Source organism: Muntiacus reevesi, chromosome 10, assembly GCF_963930625.1.
Source record: "Muntiacus reevesi chromosome 10, mMunRee1.1, whole genome shotgun sequence".
NCBI lineage: Eukaryota > Metazoa > Chordata > Mammalia > Artiodactyla > Cervidae > Muntiacus > Muntiacus reevesi.
This window is the reverse complement of record NC_089258.1, coordinates 74697118-74711097: the sequence shown is the minus strand read 5'-3', so window position 1 is coordinate 74711097 and position 13980 is coordinate 74697118.

Here is a 13980-nt window from a genome sequence, read left to right as displayed (position 1 = left end):
CCAGAGTTAGCTCAAACTCATGCTCACTGAGTCAGTGAAACCATCCAACCATCTCATCCTCTGTTGCCCCCATCTTCCACTGCCCTCAGTCTTCCCCAGCATCAGGGTCTTTTCCTATGAGTTGCTTCTTTGCATTAGGTGGCCAAAGTATTGGAGCTTCAGCTTCTGCACCAGTCCTTCCAATGAATATTCAGGGTTGATTTCCTTTAGTATCAACTAAGTGGCTGTTAAAAAAAATGAGATACCTCTCTGTATGAAAATTATTAATTAAGTGGGAGGGAGGTACATAGTTGCCTATATAGTAGAATCCCATTTGTGTAAATAAAAATTGTATGTTTATTATGTGAAAAAAAAGTTTAAAAGACTACATTGCAAACTGTCAACCACAGTTCTCTTTGGGCAGAAGAGGTGGGATTCTAAAGATAGATCTCACTTTTTAAGAGATGTATTTCTGTAATTTTTATTTTTTCCAATAAATCTGTATATATTTGGTTACCAAAAAAGAGCACTAATGATTTAAAATTTTAATGAAAAGTGTTAAAGAGCTCTGAGAAAGCACACTGCAGCCCTCAAGGATCCCATCATTTAGTTGGGAGGGAATATAGCATACAGAAAGAAATATCATAAAAGCCAGAAGCTCATATTAATACATGCAGAGAAGAGAGAGAAAATTCTGTGGGAAAAGAAAAAACAGCCAACCAGGGTTGAGAGGTGCAGGAGAAAATGTAGGAAGGAGACCACATTTTGGAGGGACCTTGCAGATATAGATAGTGTAAAATATAGAAGGTGGAGACAGGTGTTAGAATAGGTGGATTCAGATAAAGGGACTGGTCCACTTCGGCTGGAGTACAGGGGGGCCAGGAAGGATGAAGGAAGGATTTTCATGGGGAGCAAAACAGGAAAGAAAGGTTGCCGGAGAGTATTTATTGTTAAACAAATGAGTTGTACATATTACTTTAGGCTTTAAGAGCCACTGGAGGAACTTCTCTGGCAGGCCATTGGTTAAGATTTTGCTTTCCAATGCAGTGGGTGTGTGTTCCATGCCTGGTCAGGGAGCTAAGATCTGACATGCCTCTAGGTCAAAAAATATAAAACAGAAGCAACATTGTAACAAATTCAATACAGACTTTAAAAAATGGTCCACATCAAAAAAAAAAAAAAAAAAAGAGCTATTGGAGGTTTTTGAGCAAGGTGGTCACACAATTAGACATGAATAAACAGCAATTTCATAGTTCGTGGCTTCATGGTAACTGGTCTCTGACACCAAGCTATCACCAAGGATGTGACTTCTGACTCTTTCCCAAATGAACTATGTAGTCATGCACCAGATACCCTACTTTTCTGTGTTTCTATAAAATAGAGAAGGTGGTGATAACCCATAACCTATCTCATATGACTGTTGTTGAGATTCAGTGAGTTAACGTTCTTAGGGCACATGGTAACTGCTGAGAATGTCTGTTAAATTTTAAGTTTCATGCCTTTGGATTAAAATCTTTGCATTTCATTTTGAAACTTTTACTAAAAAGAGCTCATATTACATGACAAATTATTACCCGTTCTTTCTTCACACTTTCACAGGATTATAGATTATCAATCCCGTTTTACACAGATGAAAGGATTTAGTTTTTAAGGAGAGAGATACACTCTCGGAATCACAGAGCTAGACATGAATTCTGAGTCTTGGTTCAATGGTCCCCGCCCAATACCCAGCGTTATTACTTAGCTCAAATCCTCACCTTTGAGGACAGAAAAAGATAGAAGAACACAGGCAATTTCTGTTTATAGGATAAAGGAATAAATAGGATATAGGATATAGGATAAAGGAATGAGTGGTAAGGGACGGTAATAAAGTAAAATCAAAAGAGAGAAAACTTCCATGAAATGCCTGGAAGTGTGTATGTAAAATCAAACTTTATATACACAAGTATATACATATTGATATGCGTACATTATATGGTGAATTACGCTGCCTCTCAAAATAAAACGTGTATGTCGAAGACCTAACTCACAGTCTGACTGCGTTTAGAGATAGAGCCTTTGAAGAAGTAGTTAAGGTTAAATGAGATCATAAGGGTGAGGTCCTAATCCAACAGAACTGATAGCCATATAAGAAGAGGAAGCGATCTCGCCCTGTCTCCAGGGCACGCAGAAAGGCCCCGTGAACACACAAGAGCGCAGCCATCTGCAATCCTAGAAGAGCGCTCTGGCAACCCCCTCCCGGACTCCAGCCTCCAGAACGCCCAGAAAAGAAATTTCTGTTGCTTAAGCCACCCATTCCATAGTACTTTTTATTCTCATACGTATAGAGAGAGACATTACATACAGACTCATGCCAGAATTACTTCCCAGTGACAAAGTTTGGAAAACATTGCCATACTGTTAAATCTGACGCGAATATAAACTTCAAAACGAAGCGCCCATCCAGTCCCCAGAAATAACAGTCTCCTGGCCAAATGCACCATTCCTATTGATTCACGCGATGACATTGTTTTTCCGTCAGTTTGAATAAGGACCGTGCATGGCTGGGATTCCTGCATTCCCTGTGATCACAGGGAAAGAACTGGGTCTGTGGAATCAGAGAGAGAGAGAGAGAATGAATGGACAGACATTAATACTTTAGGTTTGGATCCGTGACCATGCTTTGGTACTATAGTTAACATATTTTTGCTTAGACTAGTTTCATAATTCATTTCCTCAGCACCAAGCTTACATGAGGGCTACAATTAGAAAATACTGGGCTGAAGGTAGTCAAAGTTGGTAGCTGGATTAAACTCTGTTGGGTTTATTCCAAGAGATGCCTGTGGTGGTCAGTGAACCGGATTGGCTATTACCTCAGTGATTCTCAACCCAAGCTGGTGATTACAAAACAAAGAAAATCAAACAGGATATTTGGACAGATGGATTTATGTCCTTCCATTATTTTGTTATTAGGAAATACATGTACACAGTACAAAGTTCAAAAGGTACAAAAGAGGAAGAATGAACAAATATTTTATTTTTAAAAGTCTTTTCTATTTCTGAACTTTCCAAGTATTCTTCCATAAGCATGTATTATTTTTTGATTATGGGGGAAAATGTTACTTTTATAGGCAAATAGCTAGCTTTTAATTTAAAAATATCACAGACATCTTATAGTTGTTTTGTGACTAAAAAAAAAAAAGAACTAACTGTATCTTCAACTTAAAAATACTTGTGAGTCCATGGATATATTTTTCAAGAAATTTTAGCCAATTTTGTATCCATTCACATTAAAACTCCTGCCACTGGAAAAGATGTATGAAACCTGACTGTCAGTTTGAACCTTGAGATCTGTGAAGTTCAGTGTGAGTCACCGGAGACAGGTAATTTACTAAGGAGTCTTCTTTCATATTTCATCATAATTTGTACAATGACTCCATATGTCTGTCAAACTTTGTTAAAATTAAGTGTACCACTAGGCTGGAAAATTAAACCCAGTTCAGCTTCATTCCTTCATTTAGTAATTAAACAATAACAAGCTAAATTTATCCTTACACCTAATACATAATGATGGTTTGGATGTTCTAATTGGATAAGTGGCCAAATGCTCCCTCCAGCATCTGATGTCAGAAGATGTCACAGTGCTGGCTGGCTGCCAGACATATCAGGAACATGGTCTTGACCTGGAGGTCACTTTCTGGCAACTTCAGTCTCTGGAAGAGAACTCTGAACCAGAAGATAAGAGAGAAAGAGCCTCTGAGTAGCCAAGCCCCTGTGTCTTCACGGAGATGCTTTTTTTAGGCTTGCTTATTGATTCTGGCTGAAGATCTAATTTCAAAAGTTCCAGTTATGTGGTTTCCCAGTCCTCAGTGGATTAGAAACCAAAAAAAAAAAAAAGAAAAGTTTTTGGAGATGGAGGGGGTGGGAGGAGGGAAAATTGACTTTATTCAGTTCATTCCTCTCTCTGTAAATGGATTAGTTGACAACAACAAAGGAGAGAAAGAAAAGTTAATAAGCATTCCCAGAGGTTATATGTGCCCAAAACAATCTTCATCACTTTCAATGATGACTTTGGGGGTAGGAAAAAGTGGTTGAACTGTGATAGGCGCCTTGATTTTGAGTGAGAAGTTTTATACAGTTCTGCTAGCAAGAGTGGTGAACTCGAGGAGATAGTAGAGGAGACAGAATTCATTCAAGCTCTTGTATATTTTTAAAATATTTTATCATGTTCATTATGTTTCTTTTGCTTAGTAATATATTTTTTCAAATTATTTAATGCCCCTACTAAAGACTTTAAAAGTACCTAAAAAGAAAATTATACAAATTAAAATATGGAAGACCTGGAACCATAAAACTCTAGAAGAAAACATCATGGGTAAGCTCCTTGACATTGGTCTTGGCAATTATTCTTGTTGGATTTGACACCAAAACCAACAAAAGGCAACAGAAGCAAAAACAAGCAAACAGTGCTACACCAAACTAAAAATCTTCTGCCCAGGAAGAAGGCAAAGAAAACCATCAACATGATGAAAAGAACCCCTATGGAATGGGAGAAAATGTTACAAACTATTTATCTGATAAGGGGTTAATATCCACAATATATAAAGAATTCATGTAACTCAACAACAAGGAAAAAACCAACAATCTGATTTTTTAAATAGGCAGAAGAGCTGAACAGACATTTTTCCAAAGAAGATATACAAATAGCTGACAGGTACATGAAGGGATGCTCGGCATCATTCACCAGTAGGGAAGTGCAAGTCACAACCACAATGAGTGTCACTTCACATGAATAAGGATGGCTTTTATCAAAAAGACAGCGAAGGACAAGTCAGCAAGGATGTGGAGAAAAGGGAACCCTTGTGCCCTGTCGGAATGCAAAGTGGTGTAGCCACTATGGAAAACAGTTGGGAGGTTCCTCAAAAAGTTAAAAATAGAACCACCGTATGATCCAGCAGTTCCACTTCTGTGTGCATATCAGAAAGAAACAAAATCACTATCCCAAAAAAGATACCTGCACTCCCATGTTCACTGCAGCATTATTCACCACAGCCAAGACTTAGGAACAACCGAGGTGCCCACTGAAAATGAATAGATAAGGAAAACGTGACATATATTCAATGAGATACTGTTCAGCCATAAAGAAGAAGGAAATTCTGCCGTTTGCAACAACATGGATGGGCCTTGAAGGCATTATGCTAAGTGAAGTAAGACCGAGGAAAAACAAATTTTGTATGATCTCCCTTATATGTGGAGTCTAAAAACGCCTGAACTTACAGAAACAGAACAGATCCGTGGTCGCCAGAGTCGAGTGGTGGGAGCTAGGGGTGGGGGTCGGTGTGGGGGCAGAGAAGGTGGTCAAAAGGTGCAAACTGCCAGTTATAAGATAAATACGTTCTGGGGGTGGATTGTACAGCATGGTAACTATAGCTAACTGTACTACATTGTATATTTGAAATAAAAGAGTAGATCTCAATGTGCACCTCACAGAAAGAACTATCATTTACTTTTCTGTTCTGATGTGAAGAACAGTGCTTCTCAAGTTTGAAACTATCACAACATTGTTAAATGATTATGTTGTTGTTCAGTCACTAAGTCATGTCCGACTCTTTGCAATCCCATGGACTGTGACTCCTCTGTCCTCCACTATTCCCCAGAGTTTGCTCAAACTCATGTCCATTGAGTTGATGATGGCATCCAACCATCTCATCCTCTGTCGTCCCCTTCTCCTCCTGCCTTCAATCTTTTCCAGCATCAGGGTCTTTTCCAGTGAATCAGCTCTTCGCATCAGGTGGCCAAAGTACTGGCGCTTCAGCTACAGCAACAGCTCTTACAATGAATGTTCAGGGTAGATTTGCTCTAGGATTGACTGGTTTGATCTTGCAGTCCAGGGGACTCTCAGGAGTCTTCTCTAGCACCACAATTCGAAAACAAGAATTCTTTGTTGCCCAGCCTTCTTTATGGTCCAACTCTCACATCTGTAAATGACTACTGAAGAAACCATAGCTTTGACTAGATGGACCTTTGTCAGTAAAGTGGTGTCTCTGCTTTTTAATACACTGTCTAGGTTTGTCATAGCTTTTCTTCCAAGGAGCAAGCGTCTTTTAATTTCATGGCTGCAGTCACCATCCACGGTGATTTTGGAGCCCAAGAAAAGGAAAGTAACTTCTTCAACTTTTTCCTTTTTATTTGCCATGAAGTGATGGAACCAGATGTCATGATCTTAGTTTTTTAGCATTGAGTTTCAAGCCAACTTTTTCACTCTCTTCTTCACCCTTATCAGGAGGCTCTTTAGTTCCTCTTTTCTCCCCAACTTCAACTGCTACAGTCCCTATGACCGAGCTTCCGCCATGTGGATTTCCTCTGTCATATGGGTATATGGTTGCTTCCATTCTTTTTTTTTTTTTCCGCTTTCCTTAAAAAGAAAGTCCACCAGAACCTCGGCTGCTATTCTAGAAAGTCACTCTCCTATGAGGGGTTCGCATCAGGGTCTGTTAGATGACTTCAATTAGTTACTATCCAGGTCTGCGGTGGCTCCCCTATACTCAGGAGGTGACAAGCAGGCATTAGAGTAGAAGTCTGTTAGAATGCAGCTTTGTAATTACATGTCACAACACCATGAGTCAAACCATGGTCAATGAAAAGTAACTGCGTGTTCTTGAAATAGGTCCGTGGTGAGCTCCAGGGGCTGGTTTATTTTTGGTTTCTCCAATTTAAGCCCTTGTATCATGACCCGGCAACTACCACCCAATCCAGAGTAGAAGGGCAGCGTGATGGGGTACCAAGAACTTGGGAACCAGGAATCCTCTGAAACCTTAGTAAAATGATGCTGACATGTTTTATTGTTCAAAGTTATAAAGGGTCTAGAAATGTAAGTATTATGAGCAGAAATGGCAGGGAGACAATGATATAAAACAGTGATCTTCAAACTTCTTCACCAACACTCCCTAAAAATTGCTGGAGGCCTTCCCTCGTGGGCCAGTGGTTATGAATCCACCTGCCGTTGCAGGAGACACAGGTTCGATCTCTGGTCCAGGGGGATGCCACATGTCAAGGGGCAGCTGGGCCAGGACTCCGCAACTACTGACCCCTTGTGCCCCGACCCTGCGGTCCACGACAGAAGCCACTGCAGTGAGAAGCCTTCACCCCGCAACCGGAGAGTAGCGCCTGTTTGCTGCAACTAGAGAAGAATCCGGTTACAGCAAAAAAGACCCAGCACAGCCAAAAATAAAATAAATAAGTTAACATTAATTTTTTTAAAGGCTGGAAAACTATGTATCTCTGCACGCGTTTTTAAGTTGACATCTGTAACTTTTAATCACAAGTTTGAGTGATTGCAAAAAATGTGTTCTGCCAATTGTTAACATGGGATATTTTTAAAGAAAACTGTCACATCACTCTTTTTAAATGCATCCAATAGAAATCATGTATCATAGTAACTTGACACTGCCATTCCTTTTTAGAAATGAACAAGCAGTTCTTCAACAGTCAGGCATGTTATATTTTTCCTTTTCCTCAAACTCTATCTTCATTCCACTTCTAGAGAAGTTTATCCAAATGTCATATATTTTTGATATCTTTTATTACTTGACAATCTCTTATGGATTACCCCATCCCATTTTTGAAAGAAAAATGCCTCTGTAAATTGGCTTTACAATTTAGAAATTAAAAACTATCCTGTGACCTTCAGGCTCCAAGTGTTATGACATTTTTTTGGAGACTAACTCATCATTGCCATAATTTGTAACAAGATAAATATACATTGTGAAATAGTGATCTATTTCATTGATCACTATACATGAAGCAATAGAATGTTATTGGAAATTATTCTCTTAATGAGATGGATGAGGATGGATTTTAAAATATATTTTTATATATTTACATATATATGTAATTAGTTCAAATATCCACCAATTAATATTATTTAGCCCAAGAATGAGCAGGTATAGCACCAATACGATTCCTATTTCTTATTTTCATGGACTGAGGAAACTTGTTGACCTGAATAAATAGATGGGGCTGTATGATGTTTTGTTACAGCAGTGTTTAGGGTTGATCAGAAGAAGGGCTTCAGAGCGGGGTCTGATATGACTGAGTGAACACAAACCCTATGCAAAGATTTCTAGCCAGTTCATCTTTGCTAGGGAACTTAGAATCTGTTTTTCATGTTCATCACAGCACTGTTCACAATAGCCAAGACAAGTTAGCAACCTAAATGTCCATCAACAGAGGATGGGTAAAGAAGATGTAGTATACCCATACAATGGAATTGTACTGTATGTGTGTACTCAGTCATTAAAAGTAATGAAATAATGCCATATGCAACAATATGGATGACGATAGAGATTGTCATAGAGGGTGAAACAAGTCAGAGAAGGAGAAATATTGTATGACATCCTTTAAATGTGGAATCTAAAAAGACCTGATACAAACCAGAAACAGACTCACAGGCTTAAGAGAACGAACTTATGCAAAGAGTGGGGGAAAGAAGAGTTGGGGAGTTTAGAATCGACATGGGCACATTGCTATATTTAAAATGGATAACCAACAAGGACCTACTGTATAGCACAGAGAACTCTGCTCAATGTTATGTGGCAGCCTAGATGGGAGGGGAGTTTGGGGGGGAATGGATACATGTATGTGTATGGCTGAGTCCCTCTGCTGTCCCCCTGAAACTATCACAATGCTGTTAATAGGCTATACTCTAATATAAAATTAAAAGTTTATTAAAAAAAATAAAACAAAAAGAAATCTACTTTTCAGCAGAGCTGAATTTGGCAGTGTTGTTCAATTTTTGGAACTCCTTCGAACTGTAGGTCAGCCATCACTTCAAAAATTACTCTGTGGGGGCGGTTGGGGGGAGTATATGGGAACATTCTGTACTGTCTGCTCAGTTCTCCTGCAAACCTGAAACTGCTCTTAAAAATAAAGTCTTCTTTTTTTAAAATTACTATAATGATCTATCAGTGGTCAGTTCAGTTAGGTTTTTTCCTTCCAAGTTTTACAGAAGATCATACATTGGAAGCCACCTACCTTGCAAAGTGATTTGTACCTCAGCTACAAAAGGCTTTTGCTTTCTCAACGCACACACAGATGTTTATTTATTTTGACCATGGAGAGCGGCATGCGGGATCTTAGTTTCCCAACTAGGGGTGGAACCCATGTCCCTGGAGTGGAAATGGGAGGTCTTACCCACTAGATCACCAGTGAATCCCTCGCCTTATTTTTATTTTAATTTTTTTTCAAAAGTAATTCATTTGTTTATTGGTTATCTATTTTAAATACAGCAGTGCAAACAGAGATATTTCTATCCACCCCCCTGCCTCCGCCCTGGAGGTTTTTACAACAAAGGGCAATGCCTTTGTTTCCTTTTTTAGAAGAGCGAGAAGGCTGGTGTGAAAGGGCAGGTGGGAGCAGGCAGATGGGCAGGCGGACATGAGACCCAGCTGTCTGTCTGTCCGTCTCCGGGAGATGGAGAAACTGATTCTCCTAAGACTGAGACCTATAGGGGCCCATCCTTTAAACATCACCCAAGGGAGGTGACTTAAGTGTGTTGTTGCTCCGGCATGTCTGACTCTTTCTGACTTCATGGACTGTCGACCACCAGGCTTCTCCATCCATGGGATTTTCCAGGCAAGAATACTGGAATGGGTGGCCATTTCCTTCTCCAGGGGATCTTCCCTACCCAGGGATCGAACCCTGGTCTCCCGCATTGCTGGCAGACTCTTTACCGTCTGAACCACCGAGGTGACTTAAGAACTACCTCAAATACACAGAATTATAACATCAGACTTTTAGTAATGTATTCTCTGTTTTTCTGAAATTCAAATTGAACTGCATGTCTAGTACCTACGGTCTAACTGGCAACCCTTTCTCATCAGTCATTCATTTTCAGAGATGAGAGAAACTGAGACCTGGAAAGAACAAAGTACCAAGGATCTTTTATTGCTCCTTCCACTGAATTGCCAAATATAGTTGTTGTTTTCTCGCCTCTCATCACAGGGCCCATGTTTATCTGTCCCTCCTACAGTGTTCCCGTCCTCCTTATCCAGAGCAACAACAATAACAAAACAAGATATGATATGCATGAAAGGACGGAAGCTGTCAGGGGAAATTGAGACCAGGAATTGTCTTGAGAGAAACACAGACAGCATGTGGGTACAGTGTGGGCAAAACATCTCTGCCCCGTCACCTCAAAAACAGCGGCTAAAAAAAGGAGAGGGCTTATAAAAAGCCTCTGCTTTCAGGGCAGACACCAAAGTTACATGAAATTTGTAAATATTCCACATCACAGGCTCACCCGTGGATACATAACAGAAAACATCATTCAAGTCCAGCCTCAAATCAGATCACCTTTGCCACACGTCATCCTGAGCTGCTGCTTAGGAAAGACACCGATCAAGCCTTTCATTTTTTTTCTTTCCCCTTCTGTTCTGTTTACTATCACTGCCCTCTCTCACTCCCCTCCCATTTCCCAAGCACCAAAAATAATTTGAATTTCAAACCTTTTTTTGGCCTTCCTGTGGGTGTGGGAGGACCTCCCTTGAGAATTGGTCTGGATCTAGGTGGTGGCATCCAGAATTTAGCAAAATCTCTGTCTATACCCCACTTCCGCCTCCTGTTCTCAAGACTCGGGGCATTCAGGTGCCTCCATCCCCCCAGACCTTCTCTACCTCATCATTAGTGAGAAGAACCCCTCAGGAGTCCCCGGCCTCCACTTACCTGCCCTGGTTTGGGAAGAACAAGCCTCTTTGCACAAGAAAGTCAGCTTCCCATCAACTGTAGGAGGCCACCTCCACGTGGCCAAGAACAAGGAGATAGCGATAAAGAGGAAGGCCAGAACTGAGCCCCTCGTTTCAGGAGACCCAAGCAATTTCCTGTTTCAGAGACAGTTTTAAAAACGGACAAACTGATTAAATTCATAGAGGAGGGGATGTGTGTGTTTCCCTCTCCCCCAGTTACCCCTGTGACCCCTTGATCTTTCTCTGGGGGACAGCTGATCTGCTTTTCTAAAGAATCTCTCTAGGGGCTTCCCTGGTGGCTAAGTAGTTCAGACTCTGGCTTCCACTGCAGGGAGCACAGGTTCGATCCCTGAATGGGGAACTAAGATCTCACATGCTGTGTGGTGTGGTCAAAAAAATAAAAATAAAAAAATCTCTCTAGATCTAGCCCCAGTCCCTCCCTGGCCCTCTGTTCTCATAGCAGTTCCTTAGCCAGTGTCTCAAAAACCCTGGTACGTTTTTGTTACAAGAATAAGGAAAGGAGGAGAAAAATGAGAAAGAGAAGAAGGAATGAGTTTTTTTTGTGGTTTGGGACAATTTTCGGTCAATGTTTTCATGACTTGTTTCTTCTCCCCTGTTTCTTTCCAAGCCGAAGACAGCGCTCAGCTAGTTACCTGCGGGGTGTTCTTTTCTTTCTCTGGTCCAACCTGAGATGCTCTTCCTAGATTTGGAGTTGGGAGGGAGATGAGAGGGGTGATGTGCAGTGATGAAGAGCCAGTTTCAGGCACCAACCAGAGCCCCTGCTTTCGGTTCTGCAGAAAGCAGGGACTCAGTGGACTCTGAGACTATGGACGCTGAGCCCAGGATGGTGGGCACTCGGGTGCCTGGCCAAGGAGGAGGGAGGGCTCACCTCTCCCCTAGAGAGAGATGAGAGAGAAGGAGGAAGCGGGGAGGTTGAGGAAGGAGGAGATAAAGAAAAGGGAAAAAAATAAGGAAGAAAGAAAGGAGGAAGAGGCAGATGGAGGGCAAACTTGAATATTCCTCTATTTTGACATCTTCCTTATATTAAAATGGGTATAATAATGCCCCCCCACAGTGTTACTGTAAGGAATAAATAAAATGAAAGTATAGTAGTACAGTGCCTGACATACAGTAGATGCTAAATTAATTTCATTGAGCATAAAGGACATTTACACTGATGTTGTATTTTCTTAGCTGTTTGTCTTCCCTCCCTGGACTCTCAATGTCTTACTCATTTCCTCTATCTATGATGGGCTTCTCAGGTGACTCAGAGGTGAAGAATCTGCCTGCCAATGCAGGCGATGCAGGTACCCTGGGTCAGGAAGATCCCCTGGAGTAGGAAATGGCAACCCACTCGAGTATTCTTGCCTGGAGAATTCCATGGGCAGAGGAGCCTGGTGGGTTATAGTCCATGGGGTTGAAAAGAGTCAGACACGACTGAGTGAGCAAACACACACTCAATCTACCTATGACAGTGCCTGGAATATAGTAGACAATATATACCTTTAAATTAATTCATCAACTAATTAATACCCAGCCCCATCCTCACCTGGCCCTGTTTGCCCGGCGGTCAAGAATATACTCTTCGCCCTCTCTCCCTCTGCTCCCTGGACCACCATTCTGGAACTTAAACTCTGAACAAAGGTTGTCGGACCTGTAGTGGATGAAATGCCAGTACTCCACTTCCTAAAAATACCAGAGTTTTCTCAGCAAGCACAGGAAGGCAACAGATTCAGATGCGCAGACTGTGGGTTGTCAGTATTTCTAAATCCACTGCAGAACCATGATGTGTTCAAATTAAAGCCAGAGTCCAAGGTGCTGTTTATATTCAAAGTATTATATTTTAAAGAGCAGAGGACATCAGCCTTCCCAACACATCCAAAGAAGGAGGAACAGCATTCTAAGAGAGAGAGAAAGAGAGGAAGTAATGAGGAAGAAAGAAAAAGGATGGAAGGAAGGGAGGGAAAGATAGAAAGTTGAAACAGTGGATTCTCAAACAGGCACATAGAAATCCCAGTTAAGCATGGTCTACTGGACACATAATTTTATCTCTGCTGTCTCTTAAGTCTCCACTAAAATGTTAGCAAAGGAGGAAAGGAACATACATCCTCAAGAACAAAGAATGTGAAAACAGCAATAACCAACAAAAAATGTTAAACCTTTTAAAAAACACGACAGCTATGGTCAGTGGAAACTAACCTACTATATCAGAAAAACCTAGACCTGTGAAGATTGGAAGCATCAAGAAACCAGCCACTCAGCATCTCCAAGCCCCAGACAGGCTCAAGAATTCAAGGAGCAGGAGCCTCTGAACTGGGTGGTGGAGGAGGTGTGGTTAGGGTGGGGCTGGAAACAGGAAGATGGGTTGAAAGCTTGCGTGAGGAGGAAGAAGATTGAACAAGGAAGCCTCGGGGCTTAGGATCTAAGCTCCACCAAGGACAGAAATGAGACAGTGGAATGACAGCGCGTGAGGAGGAAGAAGATTGAACAAGGAAGCCTCAGGGCTTAGGATCTAGGCTCCACCAAGGACAGAAATGAGACAGTGGAATGGCAGTTGGGGTGGAGTCATTGAAAGCCCATGTACTGAACAGAGTGCCACCATTTGCTCCGGCCTCCATCTATATTTGGCTGGAAAACATGCTGAAGAAAGCTTAAATTTCCACAATGTCCACCCCTAACCCCTAGCAGGAATGTGGAGGAGTAATCTCACTGGGAAACTGTCCAGCTCAAGAGAAAAAATGCTACAAAATCAAGTATTTGTCTCCCGGTGCAATGGCTTTGACACAGCCCACCTGTCTTCAAACCCACAGTTACGCTCAACAGTTTCAAGCAGATTTTAGTGCCTCACTGGTGACTGTGAACCACCATCAAGGACCATAGAGGAGAAAACTCCCTGGTGATCCAGTGGCTAAGGCTCTGCCACCCTAACCCAGGCGGCCAGGTTCAATCCCTGGTCAGGGAACAGGATCCCACAGCTAGGGGTTTGCATGCCACAGTTAAAAGATCCTGCAAGCTGCAGCTGAGTAAATAAATGAGGACCACCAAATAGGGAACTCCCTGGCGGTCCAGTGGTAAGGATTCCAGGCTCTCACTACCAAGGGTTTGATCCCTGATCAGGAAACTAAGATCCCAGAAGTCACACAGTGCTGCAAAAGAAAAAAAAACACTGAATATTTGAGGGAATCCTCCAACATAAAATGTAGACTAAAACAAATGGAGGAAAAAAGGGAGCACTTTGCAGAAACAAAGGCAATGCAGGGAGAGAAAAAATACTATTAAT